General features: G+C 35.0%; 1 pseudogene; it reads left to right on the top strand.

Moving 5' to 3' along the window:
- LOC116806975 (dynein axonemal heavy chain 5-like) overlaps positions 1–20,204 on the top strand; it is a 66,911-nt pseudogene extending 46,707 nt beyond the window's left edge.
- Positions 20,205–27,059: the final 6,855 nt, after the last annotated feature.

A 27,059-nucleotide genomic window follows, 5' to 3' on the forward strand; every position in this document is an offset into this window, starting at 1 on the left:
GAGGGAAAATATAATTACATCAAGAGTGGTCATGCCCAGGAGTAGATTAACCAAGGACTTTGTGGGATTTCTGTTTTGGGAAGGGTTCAAGATTCACCTGGACATTGCACTGAGCAACTGAGCTGTTTAGGTCCGAGCAGGGGTTGAACTAGTTAATGTCTGTAGGTGCCTTCCAAATTAAAATTATTCTGCTGTTCAATGGCCTCTTTGTCACTAAGAGGGAATGTCTAATAAATGGACATAGGGTGCTCTCTCTACCAACTTCTCAGAGTGTTACGCTCACTACTGCTTTGTTTGAAACCCCCAGGGATATTTCCTCTAGATAAATGACAAGTGGACAACTTGACAGGCAGGGGAACTTCTACAGAATATACTTAACCATGTCGCAGTTTTCTTGGTCTCTCTTTATACACCTCGTGGTTCAAGGTTGCCTGAGAAGTCAATTTGAATACATCACATCCAAACACTTTCCTATGATGTCTAAAGATGCATCTTTGGGAATCTGGGGGTTTCCCTCTTTGGTGTCTTGGTTCTTACTACCTTTTGTAGCCTTTGGTAGGAGAGTGGTGGAACTATTTTACTGTGAGAAAGTTTGCCAAATGATTTGAGCAGTATGACTGCTTGGTGATATCCAGTGTTACAATGTATGTGCGGAACTTCTGTCCCAGAAAGAGGAGAGATTATTTATTTGAAATCAGAGTTCCTCAAGATTTTTATGCACATTTCTATCATTCTTCCTATTCTACCATCTTTTATATGGTTGTGGTCTTAGAATGAATTTCTTTCCTTCCTTTTCCAGCAAGGAAAAGGAGCATGGTATTTAAAATTTCTGCAAAGTCTGGCTCTCTGTTGTCTGCTATGTCCATTAAAAGAATCTTTGTCACATATATCTCACAGAATTAATTGTTTACTGATAGGAACACTAGTACTGATTTCTTCTTTTCCACCAGAATGTAAGCCAATTGCAAGATACAAGTGAAGCATAAGGATAAGCATACAGCTGGTAGATCTGTATAAATTTGATTCTCCTTTATTTCCTGGAGTAATAGGATTTGAAGATTTGATATATGTCTGAAGGTATTATAGCTTATGATATTAAAATGATATCATTATTTTGATACATTGGCTGTTATGTAATTTGACAAAAAGCTTGTTTTTTAGTGTCATAGGTAAGTCAGATTAGTAGTGGAGTTATAATATGCAGTAACTTTATGGTTTTTTGAATTTTCACATTCATATATCAAGATTTTTGCTGCAAAAAGCCTTGAGTTTTGTAAGGAACGGTTGATGCAAATTCTTTTACTTGTGAATTATTTTGTGAGAGGATGATATAAGCTATGTAGCAGCTCTCATATTTTATGAATATTAACAATAAATAGCATTCTTTGGTACAGTTGGCAAAATGTTGTCTGCTTGTGAAATGAACTCCATAAAACAGGATCTGAAATAGTCTCTTTGGTGCAAGTTCCTTGAATTTATGTACATGATAACTTGGTTTATTTTTTCTGCATTCTTGGTGTTATGACTGGAAATTTTTGAAGCTATGAAGAAAGCTTTCAACTATTTACACTTTTTCATCTGCAAAAAGAATTTTAAGAGCTTAATAGATGAGCTTAAGAGCTTTTTAGTAAGGTTTTGATCTAGGGTTACTTCACTTTAGCTTGGTGAACTGTCTCCACCTTGTTTCCCAGGCTCTTGTGAGGAGAATTTCTTTCTGTTTTAATGAAGCATTGAATTCTAAAGTAAGTTTAAATTTTTGAACTGAATCAGCAAAACATGAAGTTTAATTTGGCGCAGTATGTTAATTATTATAATTAATTGGATGATAACTGCCTTTTAATGCAATTTAGAAGTTCTCACTTCATCAAACTTGCATGAAAAGAATGTTTCATGAAACTGTTACCTGCTTTTCTGCAGTTCCATGAAGCAGCAGTTGATTGAAATGCAGATAACTGTAGTTTTCTTGTCTATTTTCATCATTTTTTTTGTCAGATCTTTTGAATAAGTAAGCACATCCTCTAAGTTATGTTGCATTTGCATTATTCTAAAATGATTGTCCCACTAAATATTTTCTACCTGGTGATGATTATGATGTTGCAATATGCCAAGAAAAAAACCTCTAAATCTGATAATAAAAGATAATTTTTCTGAATTTCCTTTTTAAGGTAAAGGAGCATTCTTTAAAATAAATGAATGTTTATATTAGGAATGTAGGAGGAGAATGTAGGTTAAGAAGACCAAAAGTTTAGAATGTGGAAAAAGAATTTTAAAAAAACTATTTCAAAAGTTGTAATAGTTTTTCAAAGCTGCATGAAGAAAGACTACTCAAATGGGGGAGTAAAACCTCTCCTTAAGCCTTGCTAAGGGCTCAGGTCCATAATGTCTCTAGTGCTATATGAGAGGTTATGTGTTTCTTAGTGCTGTCCTTATTCCTTTGGAATATTAGCAGCCGGTAAACAACATGGAAATGGACTTGGAAATGATGGAGTGAACACGGAACTTCCAAGTTCAGAGAGACAGTGTTAAAATTATTCACCAGACCTTTGTAAATTTGAAGAAGTATTTATCTAGACAGCAAATATTTTTACCAACTGGCTCACTTACTGTTCATTCATAAGGTTCATATTAACCTTCTCCTATGAAAAACTCTTAACCTGTCCTCTCTCTTTTCTTTCTTTTTACTTCACTGTACTGAAACATTTAGTTATATTTCAGTAGAGGATTTTTATCTCTGATGGACTAATTTATATGAAGTTTTTAAAGGTTAATTTTAAGAATGAACGGAACAGATTGTTATAGCTGAAAAATATTTTTCTAGGGATTTCACATAGCTGTTTTTTAATGTAAAACTCTTGGTTAACAGTTATTCATCTTCTATATTTGGGCACTGGAAAAGAATCTAGGTACATAAACCACCCAGATTGTATTACTAAATGTATAAAATAAATAATTCTAGTGATGTAACTCAAGTTCTACATATTTATTGATTAATGAAGCATTTTAGTGAGAGACTGAAACTATCCCTGTCTGATGGAGGAGTATTGGCACTTCTTGAAATATATGATGCTTGATTTGATGACTAAGCATGGCCATTGAGTCTAAGTTTTCCATATGGCAATTGTAAAGCAAGGCATAAATGAGGATAAGATTACATGTAGGGGAATAAAATCCTATGTCTGGAATGGTGTTTGCATTTGTCTTTTCTGAAACAGAAAGAGAAGACAAACCATTGTGAACTTGTTATTCTTTTATGGCATGATACAAGCATCTTCCATAATATTTTTAGAAATTATTTGTTAATGCCTACTTATGTAGCAGGTTCAGATCCTGGCAATAGATATTATGTCAGAAATACCACTGGAATTATTTCCCCAAAATAATTCAGCTAGTTTTGACCTATGCTGTTTTAGCAGGATCAGTATTTTTTAAGCTAAATATTTGGGTTTTTTCTTTTCTTTTTGATTGCTCGTCTGTTTCCCAAATATTACCATGTAATCCAATAGGAATTAGAGAAAGAAAGAACTGATCTTATTGAAGATGTGACTATGAACAAAAGGAGAATTAAAAACCTAGAAGATAACCTTTTATTTCAACTTACAAGCGTTAAGAGTTCTCTGGCAGATGATGAGACTCTGCTAATTGTATTGAATAACACTAAGAAGACTGCTGAAGAAATAACACAGAAACTGCAAGCTTCTGCTGAAACTTAAGTACAGATCAATTCAGCCCACAAAGAGTACAGACCTGGTGAGTGAAGGTAGTCATAGAAGACAAATAGCTAGACCATATATTTAAAACACCAATACTTAGAGTAGGAGAAATGGTAGGATGAGATCAGGAAGACCAAAAACTGGTGGGAGAGATCTGTGTTTTCCTGTAAGTAAAATGTATCCAGGAGATGTCATATTGAGCTGTAACAGAGAAAATAGTCAATGTTATGCCTCATGTGGAATTTATAAAATTGAATGAATTGTTCTCTTTGTAGACTTCCCATTACTCTATAAACAAGCACATCATTAGGGTGTTTAGGTAAGTATATGTTTGAGTTCAACATGTTGACATTCTTTTACAGAGCTTGTATAACATTAAGTACTCTCTATATCTGTTCTGATGAATGCTTCACCATTTATCCTTTGGTTGTTATAGTCAACAAATTTCATGAGTCTTTTGACTTTTAACCGACAGGTGAAAAAATGTGAAAAAAAACAGGGAAAACAGGGAAAAATAGCTCTCTGTAATTGTCTGTATTCTATGAAATGTGTAAGATGATACAGTTAGTGTACCAGAAACATTGCAGCTATTGTAAAACCTTTGTGTTTAAAACTGAATGACTCCTGAAAAGAAGTTAAATCAGTGCTGGGTAAGTTCAATCAATATAGCTATTTCTTCTATATGAATCTTGTAAAAGTTTATAAAAAGAAATTTGTTTGGATACTTAAACAGTATTTTAAACAGCCATAATTTTTATGTGTTCTGCTGCTGATCTGAATATTGCAGATCTCCAGATATGCTCGTATTTGAAAACTGGACTTTACATAGTTTGCATTAATTACAGAAAAGAATTTTTTCCCCTGATGTATAAATGAGGATTAAATGAATGATTTTATTATTTTTCTGGCAGTAAAGAATAGAAAAACTCAAGGATCTTCAGTTATCATTAGTGTGAAGATCATTGTATGTGTTTTGGAGAGTTAAAGTTTTCTGCTCTACATTTCTACTTTTAACAAATTTTTCTTTCCTGCTCTTCAGTTGCAACACGAGGTAGCATCTTGTACTTCCTTATCACTGAGATGAGCATGGTCAATGTCATGTATCAGACATCACTTCGACAGTTTTTTGGGGCTTTTTGACCGCTCCTTAGCCAGGTAATTTAGCTAACAATAAGTATAATTTGTATTTACCCATTCCTGGAGGTGCCTGTAGTACAGTAAAGATTTATTGTAAACTAATATCAGAAAGAAGACTCTTGCTTCTTATAATCTTGATCAAGAATTGTCAGCTTAAATACCCATAAAAATTTGTAAGTTAACAAGGCATAGACCCTTCTAATGTACTTACAGTCCCTCAAAATTTGTCATTAGATAATTAAATACCATTATACTGCATTGATTTTCAGCTGGACAAAAAGACTTGATTAGAAAGGATTTTTTGTTGTTCCCTCAGTCTGAAAGTTGTTGCCAGCTTGCTGTCTGATATTCTGTTTGTGATCTATTATTTTTCATGTTTTGAAAATACTGAACTATGGCTTTTTCTTTTTTGCACAGTATTCCCTTTCTATAAAGCCTAAGAAAATCAAATTTCAACTGCAGACCTTTCTTCTAACAGGTCTACCAAGAGCCCTATAACCAGCAAGAGGGTTACCAATATTATTGAATATAGGACATATGAAGTATTCAAACATACTGCCTGAGGGCTCTATGAGGAGCATAAATTTCTTTTCACATTACTTCTTACTTTGAGGATTGATATACAAAGAAACAGAGTGAAACATGAAGAATTTCTGACACTTATTAAAGGTGAAAACTATGAATAAATTATAAGGAGAGCACATTATTATTTTAGAAAATTTATGTATTTGTATCTCCTAGCCAGCATGCTCCTTCCTTTTGCGCATGAGAAATCAGTCAATTGTAAGAATACATGTTTATCATTCTGATCTGGTGACAGACAACCTTGTATGGCAGCTCTAATTTCTAGCAGCACACTGAATATTGATGAATATATCTTTTTAATCATGAGAATTTGAAAGGAATATTGTTGTCTGCTGCTCAAATACCATCAGGTATGTGTTTAGCTTAGAAAAATTGTTATTGTACTAAACATATTATAGTAACTGCAGCAAATAGGGGCAGAAAATGATGCTAACATTTTAAAAGAACATTGGAGTCTCAGCTGCATGAGACAAGGTCATGGCTTTGGCCTCAACTGCATACAAGCACTGAGTTCACTTGAAAGTTTGGATCCATTTTATATTACCTTTTCAAGAGACTTAGTTTTCCAGGCAGTATTTATTAATGGATTATATGTGTAAATTTTTCTATGTTGAATCTTCAGAATAGCTTTTCCCAAAAAGCCTTTATTTCCAGGCACATTGCACAAAAAGCCAGTAAAGCCTCAAAATGTAAATTGGCTAATGCTTCTGACTAAGTTACATAATATTAAAAAACCACTATAAGTTTACCAAATTGCAAACTCAGCTTAATCAAATATGGCATGGTTTTGTAAGGTAGAAAACTTCAGAAACATCATGATTTTAAAAATTTATTATTGTATTTGTTTTTTTTCCTTCTTATTTTGTTTATTTTTCTTTGTCTCTCCAACAGTGCTAATAACTAATTTCAATTTCTTGTAGGTGGTGCTTCCCTAGACCTTAAAGCTTGTCCTCCTAAGCCAGCTAAGTGGATTCTGGATATGACTTGGTTGAACTTGGTGGAGCTCAGTAAGCTTGAACAGTTTTCAGATATTCTTGATCAAGTACGTAAGAGCTTTTGAAAGTTGATCTCTTGTCTAACAAGTAATTGTCTGGTAACAATCCAGCCATGTGGTGGAAAATGGCTTATTTAATGGAAGAGAAGCAAAACTGACAGCAGATGGCCACAGCTATGGCCCTGACTGCTTAGCAACATATGTTGATATAAAATCTCAACCACGCCCAAGAAAATAAGAAGAGTGTAGAGTGTTCATACTTTCTAAAATGGTAATATTTTCAGATTGGGATTATCCCAATACAATTATCCAATTAATATATTGCAAATTTATTTTTATTCTGGTTATTACATTATCTTGCATCCCTGTTGTGCTTTCTTACACTATGTTTTATGATGCTTGTTCCAATATTACTCTGGTTACATGGAGTAAAAGTTAGGGAGAAGGTACATTCATGCGGAGAGCAATTATGTACTTGCTGTTCTCAAAGCTGTATCTGTGCCTAGCTATCCATATTCTGACATAGCTATGCTATATTATATCAGAATATAACATGCTGATTAATAGCTCCTGTTTTCAGAATATGAATACTCCAGGGTTGTGTATTCTACAATAGCATACTTATAATCTGAAATTTTACCCTATAATTTTTATTAGCCTTTTTAAATCTGTGGAAGAATGACTCTAAACAAATGCCTGGGTGTGAATTTCACATTTCTGACTCTCATTAAAAGTTTGCGACCTAGTGGCAGTGCAAATATGACTTGTCTGTTTAGTAATATTTGCTTCTTTGGTGGTATAATTGCAGATTTCCAGAGAAGAGAAACAGTGGAAAATCTGGTTTGATAGTAAGAATCCCGAAGAAGAATCGGTTCCTAGTGGCTATGGTCAATCTCTGGACTGCTTCAGACATCTTCTTCTTATCAGATCTTGGTGTCCTGACGGGACCATAGCTCAGGTATATTTTTACAGCCTACATGGTCTATTTAGGTATCACTACAGTAATAGTTTTAAGATTGCAGGTTTGTACTATCTTATATAATGCTAACGGTCCATTTTGTAATGGACCTTTATGTTGTATTTTCTGAAATTCTTTTCAGACTATTTATGTATTTGTTACAAGGGCAGCGATAAAAAATTATTCCAATATATTGAACAAATATTACCCACTGTGGTGATTTCTGCTGGAATCATATGTGTTTATCCAGATCTGCTTTATTAGTTCAGAAGATACTTTTGACTATCCTTGCTTACTCACTAGAACTCTAGAAGTGTCACTGTGTTAAACTGAAGTCAAATATTTTAATGAACTTGACTGGATGAGGTAAAATTGAAAACAATTTAATTGAGAAACTACTTCTTGCATGGAAGAATTAGAATCACTTTGGAAAAATCTTTAATAAAGTCTGCTCAAAGTTCTCAATTTAAACACATCTATTTAAAAATTACAGAACTGAAGTTTATTAAATAGACCTTTTTAAAAGAAAAATAATTTTCTAGGAACTTATTTTTAAACTTTATGTTCTTCTCCAGTAAAAAAGAACAAAAATTTATAACATTACTGACAATTCAAGACAATTAATGATGATTTACTGAAATTAGAATGCATCACTTGAAGTGTGGTGTTAATTTTATTGATGCATATCTTTAGACATTGTGATTGGATTCAGAGAAAATCTCACCAATTACTGGTGTAACTGCAGTCAATAGATTAAGCAGTACTGTACGATGAATATCTCTATGATGTCTGCTATGTGTCTGAAACAGATCACACAAGATTAGTTCCTCCTTACTGTTAATGGGGCAAGGTAAACTTACATCTTTCCATGGTTTTATGAAAACTGATAGTTTATCAAATGTTATATGCTGAATGTCTTTTGTCACCGAGAGATAACCCAGAGGTGTTAAGGGGAAGATTTATCTAAGACAAGAGCTGTGTGGGGGGAAAGAGTGTAAGAAAGATCATCTCAGACTGTTTGAAAGAGCCTTTTCTATTTCTTTGAGAAAAAGAACAATAATCTAGAATTTTTAAAGATAAATAGAGAGGGGAGAAGAGTTGGTTTTCACCTATTCCTCTGGATTGTCTACTTAGTGATAGTTATTGTAATCATTACTACTGTTAATTCTTTGCTTATTTTACTGCAGAGTGAGAAAGGCCTACAAGCTTTGAAGCCCATCTTTAGAATTTTTCTCTTATTTTTCTAGATTCTGAGGCTAAGAGTTACACTATCTAATGGAGATATCCTTAAATCATAAAAATTTTTCCAAAGTTTTAGAGAAGTTGTTATTTTTTATTATACTCTAATTATGGTTACATATAAAAATACATACAGATATATTAATTATTATAATTATTTTTTAAAAATTCACTGGTTGTAAAAAGCTATAAAAAGCAATGCCTTCAAAGACAGTATGATGTGTTGACATGTAAAAATAAACTTGTTGTATATTTATATTTTTGATATAAATTTTTAAATTTCTTTGGTCTTCAGTTGACCTTTTGGTAATATTTACACTGGGAAGAAAACAGTATAAAATGGTTAGGTCACAAGTTAAATTTACCCTTTTTAATATAGGCAAGAAAATATATCATTGACACTATGGGGGAGAAATACGCAGAGGGAGTCATCTTGGACTTGGAGAAAACATGGGAAAGAGTCAGATCCACGTACTCCCCTCATATGCTTTCTTTCCGTGGGCTCTGATCCTACGGACTCAATTATTGCTTTGGGAAAAAGACTGAAGATAGAAACATATTGTGTTTCCATGGGCCAGGGGCAAGGAATCCATGCTCGTAAACTTCTACAGCAGACAGTGGCTCATGTAAGTAACAAAAACCGGAATGTTTTTCTCTCTGTATTAAGCACTTAGAAATAAAAATCCTGCCATGAGATAAAGTTGTTTGGTGGGTAGTTAGTGCTGATGCAAATGCCTACGTTTATTTATATACGTGTCCTAAGCAAGAGAACTGTATTTTTACACTCCTTCAATTTGCCACAGCAAACTTCTTGGTACTGTGCAGATGCTTTTCCTTGAAAATTGAGTGTTTTTCATATAAAATGGGGATTTTATAGTGATTGCAGACTGATGAACAGAGCTGAATTGATTTTTTGGTTTTTTTGATTATATAACCAGCAAATATTCTTCTGTAGGCATTTCAGATTATATTTTCAGTTTTTTATTTTAGTAATATGGATGTACTTTGTTAAATAAAGAAAATGAATTCCAGATATGCTATTGATAGTTACATAAACTTGAGAAAAACAAGATAAGTATAGCAAGTTATTTTGTATTGCTGTAGTCTGAACCTGAATTTGGACTTGGGAGGGACAATCTGGTAACAGGCATTTTACAGGATGAGGAATTAAAGAGAAAAACTATCCGTATGAGAAAGGTGAGATGTTCCAATCTGGCATGCTTTGCGCATCAGGTGGTACTACTGCTATGCTCGCTGATGTGAAAATACTGATCTTACTCTCGTTTGCTATGAGCTTCTTTTTATGACCTGTTTTACTTTTGCTTCAGATTCTTGTTCGATAACTTCTCATAAGGAACTAATTGACAGATCAAATGAGAAGAAACCCATTCAAAAACAGGGGAAAGGAGCATCTTTAGTTTAGTCAAGAGAAACGCAGTTACCTTCCCTCACTGTCTCACAAGGTGTCTTAGGGAAGAGGTATATGAGATGCCTTTAATGAAATATGGTAATTCATATAAAGAAGTTTGACATCTATTGATTGATAGAAATAGGTTAATAATATATGTTTATTTGATTATTTTCCAAGCCTGGAATCCCTGTGAGGAGCAAGGTTTCGCAGGTTGCTCTGTGGAGCTACTCCTGAGATCCCTTATGTAAGTCAAAATATACCAGTTTCTATCAGCGCTGTAGTCATGACAAGGTATGTTTTAAATGTATTGAAATGGAAAAGGTAGAGAATATTTAAATAGACCAGATGAGACAAGTAGGGACCACTTGTTCAGGTGAAAAAAAACAAATAAGCTAACACCATCTTCAGAAGAAACAGCCCAGATCTTAGCTCCCATCAAGGAGATTTCAGTTTTTGAACAGTGTTGATAACTTTTTAAAATCTTGTTTTAAACTAGGGAGGTTGGGCACTTCTACAAAACTGCCACCTTGGACTTGACTTTCTGGATGAGTTAATGGACACAGCAATAGAGACAGAGAATGTTCATGAAAGCTTTAGACTTTGGATTACAACTGACATTCACAAACAATTCCCCATCACCCTTCTTCAAATGTCGATTAAGTTTACCAATGAACCACCACAAGGGCTCAAAGCTGGACTAAAGAGAACATACAGTGGTGAGTGATAGAATGCTAATGATTTTGGACTGTGATGCTACTGTGTGGTCAGGTTAAACTGGTAGTAGGTGTAAGCTCGTATGAGGAACTGCTTGCAATGATGCCAGGGCACATCTTAGTTTTTGTTTTGAAAATTAAAAAGAAGATTTGCTGATGTTCTGTTGCCACAACTAATTGGATATCAAAACAATGAATGCCTTTTCTTTTCTCACAATTTGGCTTGTAGTATCTCAGTTCAAAGTGTTTGAATTTTTAATATTCTGTCTTTTGGCAGAAAAATGGCATGGTTAGCCATCAAATGCTCTTTACACTACATAAAATAAAGGACCAAGTCTGTGCAGAAAGCCACTTTATGTGAATTCAGCTGTTAGTAAATTGTGGGTTTTTTCCCCCTGAAGTTTACTCTTTTAATTTGAGCAATTTAATAACATGCTACAAACTGTCTCCAGCACAGAACATTTTGTGGAACAATAATTTACCCTTGGGAGAAGCAGAGAGCCAAGTGAATATCTCTAGAGTGATATTTTAGCACTGATTTGAAGTAGTTTCGAAAAAGACAATTACAGTGATTCTCATAAAGCCCATTTGCAATCAATAGGTGTCAACTAGGATTTATTAGATGCCAGTAAAATGGTGCAATGGAAACCACTATTGTATGCTGTAGCCTTTCTGCACTCCACCATTCAAGAAAGATGCAAATTTGGGTCTCTGGGTTGGAATATTCCCTATGAGTTTAATCAAGCTGATTTCAATGCTGCCGTGCAGTTCGTTCAAAACCACTTGAATCGCATGGATACCAAGAAGGTAATTCTTGATTCTGTGGGAAAGGTGGATTAAGATGATGGATCTTTCTAGTAGTAGAATGTATGCAAATGCTTCCTAGTAACTTAACTACAAAAGTTATTTTAACTTATTGTTTTTTTCCACACATATTTAATATTTCAAGTATATATGTCTCTACAGCAGCAGACTTAGACTTCTAATCCAGTGCATATTTAATTTCTCTAGTAACCTCTACATTAAAAAAAAAAAAAAGCCTTTCCAGCCATCTCAGAAATATAAACCTTAGAAGTATAGACCTTATTTTCAATTCTAATTAAGTCAATTAGTTTAAAAGAGATATTTCAAATACTCTTGTGTTTAAATCCATTTCGAGTAAAAGCAAGATTTCCCCCCTCTGCCACCTATCTTTGCAGCATGAAGAAGTCAAAAGTGGTTTTAAATGACTATACAAGAATGTCTCCTATGTTTCTCACTTTCATATGGTCAGTTGTCATACAGAGAGGTCTGTGTCAGAGCAGTTTGCAGTTGGCATTTTAAGTGAAAGGAGAATTCAAATATATCTGTAACCTTCTTGCTATCTTCAAGATGCTCTTTAATTCCAGCAAATTCTATTTTGATAAATCCTTGCAGGTGTTCAGGGAATGCAAGACTATAATGAAAAAAAGAGTAATAGGAAAGTAACTTTCTTTCGAATGGGACAGACATGGTACATCAGCTGTTTTTTCTAAGGGAGGTCTAAGTAAATAAGAGGGGATTAGCTGAAGTCAGTAGTTTCAGCTTGGTTTTAGGGGATCTGCTGGAGTACTGTTTGTTACATGATAGGTGAGATCCAGTATGGTGGTCATGTGACAGATGACTTCGACAAAAGACTCATGAACACCTTTGTAAAGATTTGGTTCAGTGAAAACACATTCAGTCAGGAATTCAGTTTCTACAAAGGATACAGCATACCCAAATATACTATGGTGGATCAATACCTTCAGTACATACAGGTTGGTAAATGAAAACTGTTTCTCATAGGTTGTTTCTCATAAAATGATTCTCATAAGATGTTTCTCATAAGTTCCTGATTCCCTATAATGTTTGTCGTTTTTCTGAGTACCTGTATTTTGCCTTTCATTCATAGATTTTTAAACTGATTTCTAGCACTTTGCATATCTATTAGTGATAACTAATTTTGGTTATCAATGTTATAATTTTCATGACAGTAATATATATTTTCTTTTTCATGCGTTTTGCTTGTGGGACATACCTAAAGGCACAAAGTTATTAAAGGAGGCAAAGAATGGAGTCCAGACATTGGGTACAACCTCTTTGAAATAAAAGTCTAGGTATATGAGAGTAAAAGTTTATTATTAAAATAGTGTATAGTTGTTAAAACACAATTTGTTTGGTGTGGTTTGGGCTGTGACATGACAAATAGACCATAGCAAGTTATTTGGCTTAAGATTATTTGAGGAAATCTAGCTTGTTACTTAACAGTAATCTATGGGGTTTTTTTTTCTTTTTTATTTGGTTTTGTTGTGTGTTGAGTTTTATGGGGTTTTTTTTTTGTTTTGTTTTGATTTTTTTTAATAATTTGCTTCTAAATCTCCAGTTGTACTCTTCTTATATTTTACTATGTAGAGCCTTCCTGCTTATGACGGGAGGTGTTTGGTTTGCACCCCAATGCGGATATCACCTACCAAAGCAGTTTCCAGAGGTGTATTGGACACCATCCTCAGTATTCAGCCTCAAGATAGCTCTGGTGGAGGAGGTGAAACTCGAGAGGCAGTTGTAGCCACACTGGCTGATGATATGTAGGAAAAACTTCCTGCTGATTATGTACCATTTGAAGTGAGTTAATGAAATTCTGGCAAAAACATTTGGTCCATCTTGTCTTTTATGGACTGAAAATAAAAAACGCCAACAAATTCCCAAAAACTTTGCTAAAAGCATGTTTGAATTAATTCATACAGGCAATAGTTTGTATTTTAAAGAAGTGTGGCCAAACTATTGATGTTTACAATGAAGTCATTAAATGTGTGCTGAAGTGCTTTTGTAAGGACTTTTTCAGAAATATTAAACCCGTTAACGTTTAAGTTGTCATTTGCACTATGAGGGAGGTTGGATCATCAGCTTTTATCTGAGGTTGTTGACACTATAAAATTTCTCGTTATGTTAATTCAGCTGTTTATTTGTTTATTTTACACTTTTGATTAAAAATGTATCAGTGAGTTTGATTAGAATACAGGATTGCCTGGTATTGTGATAGTTCCCAGGCATTGCTGCTATGCTGAAGTAAAGTGGCTGGGGCAATTACTCTTTATTAGTTTGTTCAAAAAGGACCTTGGAATTGCTTGTTGGAACTAAAGCTGAATTCTCTGAACTAACGTAAACAGCCTACAAGCTCTTTAAATGGCATTAGCTCAAAGACTAAATCATGACTTGGACTAAAAACATAGTCAGTCTCAGCATCACAGATTTCTCTTGGAAAAAATCCTGTGTTTCTCTCTTGCAGATAATTCAAGGGAGGTGCCAAACTGACCATTTAAGCTCGTAAATAAATTATGTTATTTCTCAAAGATCTGGGGCCTAACATTGACATAAAGCCAATTTTGTTTTTCTCACTTCTATTGAAAGATCTTTGGTTTTTTATGAACAGGTAAAAGAAAAACTAAAGAATATGGGACCTTTTCAACCTATGCACATATTTTTGCAACAGGAGATTGAACAAATGGAGAGAGTTATTTCTTTAGTGAGAAGCATGCTGACTGATCTAAAACTTGCCATTGATGGGACAATAGTTATGAGATAAAATCTGAGGGATGCTTTAGACTGCATGTATGATGGAAGGATTCCTGCTAGCTGGAAAAAGGTAGGTGTACATCACTTGTTCTGGAAAGAAATAAAAAAATCTATTTCTGAAGACTACATTAAACTGCTAGACTTAGATTAAACATTTTTTTCAAACTATGTTTCAGAAGTGTTAACTGTGCAACTGCTGGAATAGATTTTGTGCTAAAATAAACATACTCAAAACAAGCCTTTTTTCATTTATGAAAATTGAAATGAATGTGAAGGATGCAGCTTTGTTCCATTTTAACAGTCTGTTACATATTGGCAGTATAAAATCCCAGAGAGAGGAGAGAAATTTAAAATATGATGACGGATTTTGAAAATTAGCACCCACATTAGTGGACTAAGATGGTGTTATTTATTGGACATATATAATTATTGGACATCCTTTTCTGGGTTAAGTAGAAGTGGCCTGTCCATTTTGGTCAAAATCAGTGTGCTTTGAGTTTGAGAAATAGCCACGAAATTGCAGAATAGTAGACGCTGGAAAGGACCTATGGAGACAGTGTAGTTTAATCACACTTCCTAAAGCAGGGTCAGTTAAATTAGGTTTCCCAGGAGTCTCCAGAATCAGAGAGGTGCAACCCATTCCGCTCTTTGATCATCTTCACAGTAAAAACCAACCAATCAACCAACCACCAGCCAAACAAACAAAAAACTCCTTTAAGTTGAAACAGAATTTCTGACATTTTGTCTTGTTCCCATTGTCTTCTGTCCAATTGCTGAAAAGGATCAGGCTCCATCTTCTTCAGTCCCCCACATGAGATATAAACCTATTTAAGCCTCCTTTAAGCCTTCTCTTCTCCAAGCGAAACAATCCCAGATCTCAGCCTCTCCCCATATAAATTGTTTTCAGGGATAATTAGACCTCTTAATGGCAACTGATGGAAAGATTTTTTTTTTTAATAAAAAAGGGGGTTTTTTGGTTATTTGCTTGTTTTGTTTCTACTGGAAAAGTGTTTTCATGGTAGAAAACCTAGATGTGAACAGATGCTTCACAACACGGCTATATCTCCACATAGTCCAAGTTCAGTTTTCCTTAGGTTTTATTCAGAAGAATAAAAATGCAGAACAGTCCTACAGAAATCACATTGTCTTGCTATATTGACCTTGGAATTATAAAGACATGTATACAACTTTTCTTTTTCTCTTATACAGCTGTCTAACCTTGCAAAAATGTCATAAAATAGACAATTCCACAGAGAGCATTAAATATGTAAAAGGAATAGTAGACATGATTTTAAACAGAAAAATAATTTCCTTCAGGTTTCAGTGGGATGCAAAGTTTAAGCATCAGATTAAAGTTAAGATATGATAGATGATCTTCAAATATGCTTTGCTAATATTATATTGTTTATTACCATGGGAAGATGTAGCTTTGCTTGACAGCAATGTGCTATTTTAAAATATGTTTACGGATTTTAGGCATCTTGGCCTTCCTGTACACATGGTTTCTGGTTTACTGAGCTTCTAGAAAGAAACCACCAGTTTTACAAGTGGATTTTTGAAAGTCGACCAAACTGTTTCTGGATGACAGGGTTTTTTAATCCCCAAGTGTCAGAATCTGTGGGTATTGGTGATTCCGAGATTGTAGAAAGTCTCTGTCTTTCTGCCCCGTTGCCAAAGAAGAAGCCATAATTCATCTGTGCTGTTTTCAAGGTTGTTTATTCTTGCTTATCTATAACATGTTCTGCTGCCCTGCCGCAGGTCTGTCCTGCAGGGCAGTGTGCGGGGCTCTGCCCCCAGTGGGATGTTACAAACATTATATACCAGAAACTACGTGTACTATATTTACAATAATGTGCCAATATCTATCATCTACGTTGAACAGTGTGTCCCCAGCATAAACCAATAGAAAAATGCCAACACTACAGTGAAACATGGAGGGCATGAAGAAGGAGGAAAAGGACAAGACACACCCAATTCCTCCATCTTTTCCCCTCTGAACCCCTAATCTAGAAACCTAAAATTTTACTCTTGCACTCGTGTCACACTTAATTATTACTCTTATCAAACACTCAAAGCTTGTAATTCATCCTGTAAGATTGAAAACTCCTCTCCATGGACAGAGATCACAGACAGTGTCTCTCGGGGCTCTGTACAGGGGGGTTTCTGACCCCTGCCAGGGTCCCAGACCTGCCAGGGCAGCCAGAGGGAAGCCCTGGATTCCCACACCCAAGGATTTTTAACTGCAGTGAGACAGGTAAATTGTGTTTGAAGTTTTATTCTGCTTATTGTTTTATATGCTTTTTTTAACAGACAGTATTGTCTGATGAAGGATGAGTTTATACATGTGGGAAGATTGTGACTGTCTAACATTTCCTGAGTTAACTGCTTTAAAATGAAGCAATAAATGCCTGTGTTGATCAGCATAAAGGGATATACGGGAAACAGTAAGCATCTGGAGTGTGCAAAATTAAAAAAGAATACTGAGGGGAAAATACAATGGGACCTCAGGGAAAAAAAGCCCAAACTTTGTTACAAAATATTTCTTTGAGTGAACAATCCTAAAATAGGACTATCTTTTGCATCCAAGCTTGTGGAAAAGGTTTACTAGCAGGATTGAAACCAGTTGGAAATGACAGAATTTTATGGTTCTGTAAAAAGGAACTGTGACTATGTAACAACTTAATATCCCAAGTAAATACCAAAGTGAGTTTCTGGACTTTGCTGTGTTGTAAAACAAAGAGAAATGAGAAGGAGGAACGATCATTGAGCTATAAATCTTGAGTTCTTTTTGATCATCCATGTCACTGCAGTACAGGGCAAACATTCATTCCAATTACTTCAAAGAAAGATTTTTGAATCCATTGGGAGATTAAGATAAAACTTGGGTTTGCCATAACTTATTTGCATGGTATAGTAAAGAACTGGGCTACAGAGAGTTGAGTATTGTCCAATGCATTAACTAACAGGTTTTTTTGCGGTTTCTTTGCATAGCTTTATAGCTGAGTGAGTTCTTACTCATTAGAAATACAGTTACTGAAGAGTAGAGGTGCAGGAAAAGGAAGGTAACCCCAGAAAATATGTTTCACTTACCACATGCAGGTAATGTTTTCTCATCTCATCAAAAATGTGGAATTTTTGTGTTCACAAAAGTTGGCTACTATTGACATCCAGCGGCTGTATTACTTGGTATACTCTTTAGATACTTTCTATAATAGAAAGAAATTAAAATCAAATATAGTGGAAAAAATACTGAAAGCTTTCTTGCAGTGCCATGCCATTACTCCCTTAGAGAAAAGTCAGACTTCTCTGAACATGACTATTGTAAAGGATTGGTGGGATTTTTTTGTACTAAAGAGGATATTTTATGACCATACAAATATATTTCTAATAACTGCTGGGAAAAAGGATTCTGTGCTCATGTAAAAAATGTAACCACCTAACTTTTGTCTGGTTTGGGCAAGAAATAACGAGAGCCAACAAAGGATGGGCTCTTGACAGTGTAGTGCTGTGCAATGAAGTCACTAAATGGATGAAGGATGATATCACAAGCCCTCCTTCAGAAGGTGTCTATGTGTATGGGCTGTATTTAGAAGGAGCTGGTTGGGACAGAAGAAACATGAGACTGACAGAATCTAAGCCCAAGGTGCTCTTTGAGCTGATGCCAGTTATAAGGAAATATGCAGAGAATAACAGTAAGTAACAGTATTGTAAAGGATGTTATTTCCATTGAATTCAAGGTAACATTTTATTTAACTGCATTGAAATATTTTGGGCTGCAGGGATTTCATGAGGCTGCTGCTAATCATTGTATACATAGCAAATCTCTTTCAATGGGGAAGACTTTCCAGTCTTCCAGTGAAAATGTGCTTTCAGACTTGCTTCATAATTGATTGTAGTCAATTTTCCTAATATTTAGATAGGTCTCTATACGTGGTGTTAATGGTGTTAAGAGCTTTGTAACAGGTAAGCTGTACATATTGACAATATATGTCCCAGACCTAAAATGCCATTTTTCTTATACATAAACTCTGTGATCTCTGTAGCCTCCATAACTGAAATAATCTCTTTCACTCCTGTCAAAAATGAATGTAATTTTTTATATATATTTATATATATATATATATATATATATATATATATATATGTTTGTATGTATATACAACATACAAGATACTCACAGATTATATATACACACACATATATATATACATATACAGGTATATATTGTATTTATAGATAACATATTTATATATATATACATATATATAAAATGTGTATATTTATAAAACCTTTTTTTTCTGGACAAGTCTGATTTTGAGCTCATGGAAGCAAGCAAGAGGTGGAGTGAGGTGGTGGGAGATGCTTTGTCTTTGAGGAAGTAAAGGAATGGAGGAATGGAAAGGAAACTTATGGGGCTAAAGGACAGTGCTGTGAAAATGTGTAATTTATCTTAATGCAATGGGTTTTTGCATATAGAATAGGACATGCTATTGAATAGGCATGTAAAACAGAATAGAATAATCCACTGCAAAACATAAAATTGGAAAACTCGGTTGAAAAGCGTTCCACCTCTAAAAGCAAATCTTGCTAACATGCTATTTTGCATAGCTAATGTTTTACAAAAGGCATGATCAGCAGCCAATATACTAAATAATGAATACTGAAGTACTGAGCATGACTAGACTACTGTTCTAATTCTGTAGTGAAGTAGTTGATGACTTGTACTATATAGTACAAATACTAAATACATTTCAAACCAGGTTGTTGAAAGTAGGGAAATTTTATTTTGGTATAATACATTGATAAGAAGTAATGTTCAGTGGGCAGATTGAAGCAATAAGAACACTAATTACTCTAGAGTGTCTATTTACATATAGTGGTTTGCATCTGTTCCTAGGTGCTCATGTTAAACCCAGAGAAATTTCAAACCATGTTATGTCCTTCAACTGGCAATAGCAAATAGAGAGCAGAGTACTATTGAACTTGGATTCAGTTCTCCATTTGCCTTATGTGTTGCCTTCAGGGGAGGCAACGGTGACCTGGTTGCAAGAAGACAGCACGGCAGCCCGGCCTTGTCCGGGCTACTCGGGCTAACGACAACACGCTAACACCAATGTGGTGGATGGTCGAAAGCATTTATTATCTTATCTCATGGGTTTAAATAGTCTTGGGGGACTTTGCTACGTCAGAGGGGGGGTTGGTAGGGTCTCTAGGTTAGTCGGGAGTGGAAAACTACTGGGTTAGATGTGGTTACATGCTCTGGGGGTGATAGATAACGTGAAGCAGGGAGAAGGGGGAAGGGTCTTTCTTTCCGTCACATCCCGAGATCTTCCGCTCGCCCGTCCCTATCTACCACACTTATGATCATTCCCTTAGGGCCCCATTTTTTCAACTTTAATTGCTCTTTATGTCTCTTTTGTCTTTTCAGCTGCAAAAGATCCACGTCTGTATTCATGTCCGGTCTACAAAAAGAGCAGTCAAACAGATCTTAATTACATTGCTGCTATGGATCTTAAAACCCGTCAGCCTCCAGAGCACTGGGTACTCCGTGGAGTAGCCCTTCTGTGTGATGTCAAGTAGTGTTAGGGAAAAAAAAGGTTTATTTTCTTATTTTAAATGCAAACATTTTTATGTAGTTAGATACAGAGTGGAACACTTCTAAAAATATTATTTCTAAATCATAGACTCCATTATGGTGTTTTTATAAAATTATTCTCAATAAACTTATACAATAGGCTTATAAATGGCACATCTTACAGTGACATTAACTTTGTGTCTTTGAAAAATCATGACAAATATTTAGTGCTCCTATCACTTATGTGTGCATAAGCCCTCCTCCTGTGTGCTTAATTTTACCTTGAATAAAGATTAATTTATTTGAACATTTTTACTTTTTGGTAGTAATATTATTGTATCAGGACTTACCTTCAAGAGGCTAAATGGAAATCTATTTGTTTTTTGGTGGGTTTTTTTTTTGGCTTTGTTTTGTTTTGTTTTGTTTTGGTTTTGTGTGTGTGTATCTATAGAAAACTCAGCCCTATTGCTCATTCATATTAGTTAAAATTCCTCAAGATTATGTTCCAAGATTTGTTTCCTAGATGATAGTTTGGTTGGAAAAATATCACATTTTTTTCATTACTTGGAGAACAAATTCATTTTGTTACATAGGAAAACAAGCATCTGACAGCTGCCAAAATTCCTTACTATTTGGCTCAGGACTCATAAATATGTAATGAATCCAAAACATTACATAAGAGTGAATGGATTCTTTTTCTGTGTTACTATACCAGAGTTGAGTCTCTTGTCATCAGTTATTAGTAGATGGGGCTTTCCCCTTTCCCTCCCCATCCCTCCCATTTTCCTTCTTCCTTTTTTTAAAATGTCTCTCTTTTTTTGCTTGTATGCTGAAGCTTTTTTAGTGTCTCACATAGAAAACCTTTCATGGAGGAATTAATCGTAAAAGGGAAACATTAGCAGCTCCATTTAATTGGACACTATGGGCCTCACACTTCAAGCACACATATTTATTTAATCATTAAAAAAAAACAGTATATTTTTGTTGCTGAGTTGAGGAGCTCATGTGTCTAAGAGGTCCACTAACCATTCCCAAAGTTTGCTTCTTCAAAAGAGGAAGCAGAGAGACTCAGTATTTCTGCTGCATCTGTCATTCATAAAGGCTAAAATGTAGAACCTGTTTTCAGTTTTATGTCAAATCAATAAAGGAGACTTCATTTCCACAGTCAAATCACTTATAAAAACTTAGGTGGAACATTGATTCTGTAAAACAAATTCCGATTGTAGAGGTCTTTCCCTGTTGGAATTATTTTTTTTTTTCTTTTAAAAAACTCACAATGATGCAAATGAAATATGTAAAAATCTTTTATAGGAAATACTTTTAATTTAGACATGGCAATAGATAAAGTTTGAAGGGTTGAAGTGTTTATTGAACCTTGAAGCACCATGCTCCAATTTCCAGATTTCCAGATACTCACTGGAGTTCTAAGTTGCCATGGACTCATGTCTTTCACCAAGACCTTCCTCTTTGAAGAAGATGGACATATTTCATCCTTGTGCAAGTCATTCATACTGAGAATTTACAAGCCACGTGCACTTCAAATACCACTTTTAAATGGGCATTTTTTTGTACTATTGCTGTAGATACAGTGGATACATCAAACACAACAGTAATTCACTGAGGGGACTGTGCACATTTTTTTTTCAGAGTGTGATTTTCTATGGGAATAGTAAGGCAAAGGATAATTCCCACACTGGTGATCCTAGTTATTCCAAAGGCTGTTAGGTCAGTGAAACAATTGATATTGACCATCACTGTTATTTCTGTTGTTTTAGCTTTCATTTTCTAAAAGGTTTGGCATAGTCTCTTTAGGTGTCTGCAAAATCACTATCAGGTCAGGGATGGAAAAATAAGGCAGGGGAAAGTTCAATGAGCACTTGAAATGTAACATTATATCAAGGGCCAGAGTGCATACCTTGCTCTCCCAGAGGTTTTGCTGCCTGGGCTGGGAGCATACTTGGAGCAGTTCAAATCACACCTGCCTCATTTACTATAGCCTTGCCTTGATCTGTGTGGCACTCTGGTGATCATCTCTTCAGACCCTGCCTTACTGACTCATCTTTCTGGCTTGACCTCAGATCTCTACTGTTATTATACCCTCATCTGGCAGTCATTGATACATTAGCTGGCCATGGTTGCTCTCTTTTTTGTTCAAGTGCCATGGGAATGCGTCCTTGTCAGAGAGAGCTTTGCTCTGCCCACCCTGCTGTGGCTCTTGGCGTCCAGCTCCACTGTCCTGTCCAAGCAGCCTGCCTTTGTTGTGCCCTGACATATGCCTTAAACAGGGGAAAAATTAGCTCTTTATTGTTCATCTTCATCATATCATAAATAGGTGATGAAATCCTTCAGTGGAAAGGCATATCAGTAAAATAACCAAACCTTGTGTATTGTAGAATTGGATGTCTAGAATTCTTTGGTTCTGCTATTGGTACTGAATGGATTAGTCAAGAAATACTATTCAAAGACTTCAATTATGCTGCTATTAAGCATGCAGCACTATAAATTCGTGGGTCTGGAGGAGTTCAGGATTATAGAAGGTATTCTTTATATGAATATCTCATATTTGGCATGATAAATATATGCATTTTAGAGAATATTTAAAAACGAACAGGATACAAATTTACCTTGGAAATGAATAGTAAAATAATGTTCTGAACAAGGTGCAGATAGATTCATCATTCGAAATGCCTCATAAATTTTAGACTTTTTAAAATAAGCAACCTAACCTTTTAAATATATACTGTGCTGTATAGGGTACACTACTACTATATGAACTTCTCTTCAGAAAATATTTTTTCCTCGAGCTCTGTGACTACACTCATATCTCTTAGCTCCTAGGTCACTTTTCTCACAGTTGTTGATTTGTTGCACTTTCCAGATTATAAGGAAAAAGAAAAATTCAAGTTTCAAACACAGTAGGCAATGCAATTCCAAACTATCACTAAATATGGTTGTCATCACTGAAAAGGATTTTTTTTTATCTGAAGTACATTGTTATGGTATATTTACAAAAATTGGATTAATAAGAAACTGCTTCTTATTCTGAAATATCCTTAATAAAATTATTTTCATAATTAAATCAATATTGGAGAAAATTCAGTTTTTCTTTATTATTAAGGTTCTTTTTTTTCATTCTTTGTTTGGACAGTTATCCTATTTTAATTATGCAGAGCTGGATGTGCTAAATGGCTTCCTAATGAATTTTGAAATAAAGCTTGACTAGTATTCATATTGCCACATTTTAATTTTTAGCATTCACATTACAAAGACATTATGGGTGTATACAAATATCTGACGGCTTTTGGAACACAAAGAACACTTAGAAAATGAATGCTGCAGGTGTTCTTCACGTGCTTGTGGATCCCAAGATGTACCATTTGCTGGAGCTTCTGGCATTTAATTTGTACTATGCAGCTTTTCCAAGGGCTATATTACTCTGTAGCTTTTGTAATAATAAAATTAAAACATCCAGTGTAAGTGATCATCTGTTATGCATCTGTATCTTAACATAGGAAAATGTAATTAAAATTTGAGCTTTTCAAACTAAAAAACGAATATATGCTACCAATCTCACTTTGCCCTTGAAGTCTACACATGAAATTAGAAATTTCTTGGTATTTACTGGCACATTCAATCTTTTAAACAAATGTCCAAAACAAAGACCTATTGAATCAACACTGGAAAAGTTGGCAGAAGAAAAAGAGGGAAGAAAGGCATAGTTAAAATATTCTTTAGATAGAGATGTTATTTTAAATGGATACTGGCCTTTAGCTTTTTAGTAGAGTTATTATTTGCATTGCAATCACTTGGAGAACTGAAGAAGTTTTTTTTAGCTTTTTCTATCAAAGGGTATGAGCTATCTTATTTTGGTTAGAAAAACAGCAGATGTTTTCTGATGTAAAAACATGATTTTTTCTCCAAAGGTGTTATCTTAGAACAAGAAAACCTACACACAGAAAAAGAAGAGTTAGGAAACTCTGTGAACCGTCTGTGAAAAGAGGTTGACATGATTGAACAGAAGGCAGAGTAACTTGTTAAGACACTTTTTACATGAGCTGCCTGCAAATAACAAAGTTTTCAGTTTCCCTGTTAAACTGCCACAAGAATGGCAGCCAATATATGTAGCTCCTCCTGCAATGTGTCTCCCCCCACCATCTTCCATTTCTTGAGTATAAAATGTGCAATTTTTGCAGAAAAATGTAACCTGGAATCTCTTCTTAACTGACCTATTTAACTTACTATATTGAATATCACATTATGCTTTCCTCTCTTTAAGCTAAATTTGTTTACTCTCTTTCTCTGCATGAACTGCAATTGCAGCAAAATAATAGTAGCTTAGTTTGGGAAGAGCACTGTAAGTGGTTCATCTTATCTTTCAGTATATTTTCTAATCTGATTGATATATACCTGGAAAGGAAATGTTAACTGATTATGAAACTGATAAGCCCTGTAGAAGATTGTGACATGAGCATGTGCATGCTTAGAAATGCTTTGTGAAGATGTGCTCAGTAAAAGTCCCTTCTGCAGGCCATCATTTTCACAAATCAATTCATTTGTGTTAAATTTCAGTACTTAAAAGGGGTTTAAAAGAAAGATTTGGAAAAAAACATAAATAGGGCTTGTTGTGGTAAGACAAGGGATAATGGTTTTAAACTAGGAGAGAGTAGACTTAGACTAGATACAAGGAAGAATTTTTTTTATAATAGAAGTGTTGAAGAAACACTAAAGCAGGTTGCTCAGGTAGGTGGTAGGTGCCTCATCCCTGTAAACATTGAAGGCCAGATTGGATGGGGCTCTGGGCAACTTAATCTAGTTTAAGACTATAGAGAGGTTGGAATAAAGGACCTTTAAAGGTCCTTTCCAACTCAAGCCATTCTATGATTTTATTACTTACATAAATTAGTATAGCTTCACTTAAAATACTTTGTGTAAAATGTGCAGATGAGATAAAATAATAATCATTGCAGCTGAAGCTCCAATGACTGTGCCTTCCAAGAAAAAATGTTTACTTCATTTTACTAATGAAATAAGTTGCTTTGCATTTTTCTTGACACTGCATTGTGGTGTAGTAAAGCTCAAAAATGCTTGTAGCATGATTTCCTTTTTACATTTTTGTCTTCAACATCTACAGAGAAATTCTTACTTCTCAAATAAAGCTGTTCTTTATTCTTTCAAAGTAAGTGGTTTGAGGTGAGTTATGCTTGATAAACAATGAGTTTGTTACTTGGACAAAAGGAGAAACCAATTAAGAAACACATGATCTGTGCAAAACAGAAGACGTTTGACAATGGGAGGAGGTATGTCAGAACATAATGGGAGTGAAATCCTTATGAAGAGACATGCTGATTGGTGATCTTTGGATGACAAAAATTTGATCAATTTGCATTAGTGTTAGACTGTGTCATGTCAGCGTAACAAAAGTTCTACTTTAGCCCAACATACTAAGTGGTAAATTTAATACTGAGCTGGGCTTGGTTTTTAGGCAGATTTCAGTGAATGTCTTCTTTTATCCTTTTAAAAGTGATAATAATAATGCTACTGGAGCCAGCTGTATTCACTGGATGAGCAGTAGTTTTAGGTCTTCATTCTACTAAATTGGTCAGATGGGAAGACAGGCTCTGTATATCTCCAACCCATGTGTTTGATGAATGAAGTTTTATACAGAGATCACAGAATATTACTTCATGAATATGAAAAATAAATTTAAGGAAAATACTTTGTTGGTTTATTATTTATAAGGGATGTTGTGGTATCACAGAATTGTTAAGGTTGGCAGGGAGCTCTGGAGGTCATCTTGTCCAATCCCCTGCTCAAGTAGGGTTTCCTAGAGCTGGCTGTCTAGGATTGTGTCCAGGTAGATTTTAAATTTCTCAACTCCACAGCTGCTCTGGACAACCTCTGCCAGTGCTCAGTCACCCTCATAGTGAAAATAAGTCTTTCCTGATCTTCATGCAGTACCTCCTGTGTTTCAGTTTGTGCTCTTTGCTTCTTGTCCTATCACTGGTTCCACTGAAAAGAGCTTGGCTCTGTGCTCTTTACATCCTCCCTTCATGTATTTGCATATATTAAGATTCCCCTTAAGCATTCTCTTCTCCGGGCTGAACGGTCCAACTCTTTCAGGCTTACCTTGTGGGAGAGACAATCCAGTTTCTTTATTATACTAGTGACCTTTGAGTCTATCGAGTATTGCTGTAGATATTACGGCAGATTTCTTTTACAAGAGTTGGCATATGTCTGGCTCTAAACAATATATATGTTATAGGAGCAGGTATTACAAGTACAATAGGACAACTGGTTTTCCTATTCCCAATTTCATACTGTTGTGCTTTTACCAGAAGCACGTACTCAAGTGAATTTTAAAAATGTGTATTTTTTGTATGTATAAAATGTCTATAAAGACGTGGTGTGCCCACCTCTTTAGTCTAGTTAATGTGCTGTTGGTTGGCTGCATTGTAATGAAGACTGGTAATTTTTAAAATGACTTCCTTTGATATAAAATTAAATTTGATATAAAATTTATGTGTAATGCCACCTGGGTATTGAACTACAAGACAGTTACTGAGACTCGCAACATGTTATGCAGGTGTGGGAAGTTAGACATGTATAATGTATATTGTGTTTTTCTCACACCAGTTAGGAAAATTTCAGGACACTGTGGTTCCCACTACTGTACCAAATCTTTGAGAATTCCATTACCATTCCAAATTGTCTTAACAGCTTGACTGTGTGTTAGTTTCACATTGCCTATGACTGTACTGAAAGCAGCAGTACTTGACAGTTTGTGTTCAGGAATTGGACCTGTCTGGAATTTGGATGTTGTCAGCAAATTAATTCACATCCGGTTCTTTCTTTTTTCTTGTATCAGTGCACTGGATATATGGAAATCAGGTATGTTCCAAGGATTATATTGTTGATATTTGTAAAAGACTCTAACAGTTAAAAGCATCAAAACACTACAAATGTCTTTATTTTTAGCAGCTCAGGGCTTTGCTGCAGCTACAGTATCTTGTACCTGATGGATTCACAAGCCAAGCTATGGCAATGAAACAGACGATAAAAACCATCTTCCTGCTTTTTCTCAAGAAGAAATTGTTCCCTGCATTAAGTGGAGATAAGAGAGATCTGAGGAGGGATCAAGACAATTGAAATGAGAACAAAGAAGTT

Source organism: Taeniopygia guttata, chromosome W (genome assembly GCF_048771995.1).
Source record: "Taeniopygia guttata chromosome W, bTaeGut7.mat, whole genome shotgun sequence".
In the NCBI taxonomy this organism is placed as follows: Eukaryota; Metazoa; Chordata; class Aves; order Passeriformes; family Estrildidae; genus Taeniopygia; species Taeniopygia guttata.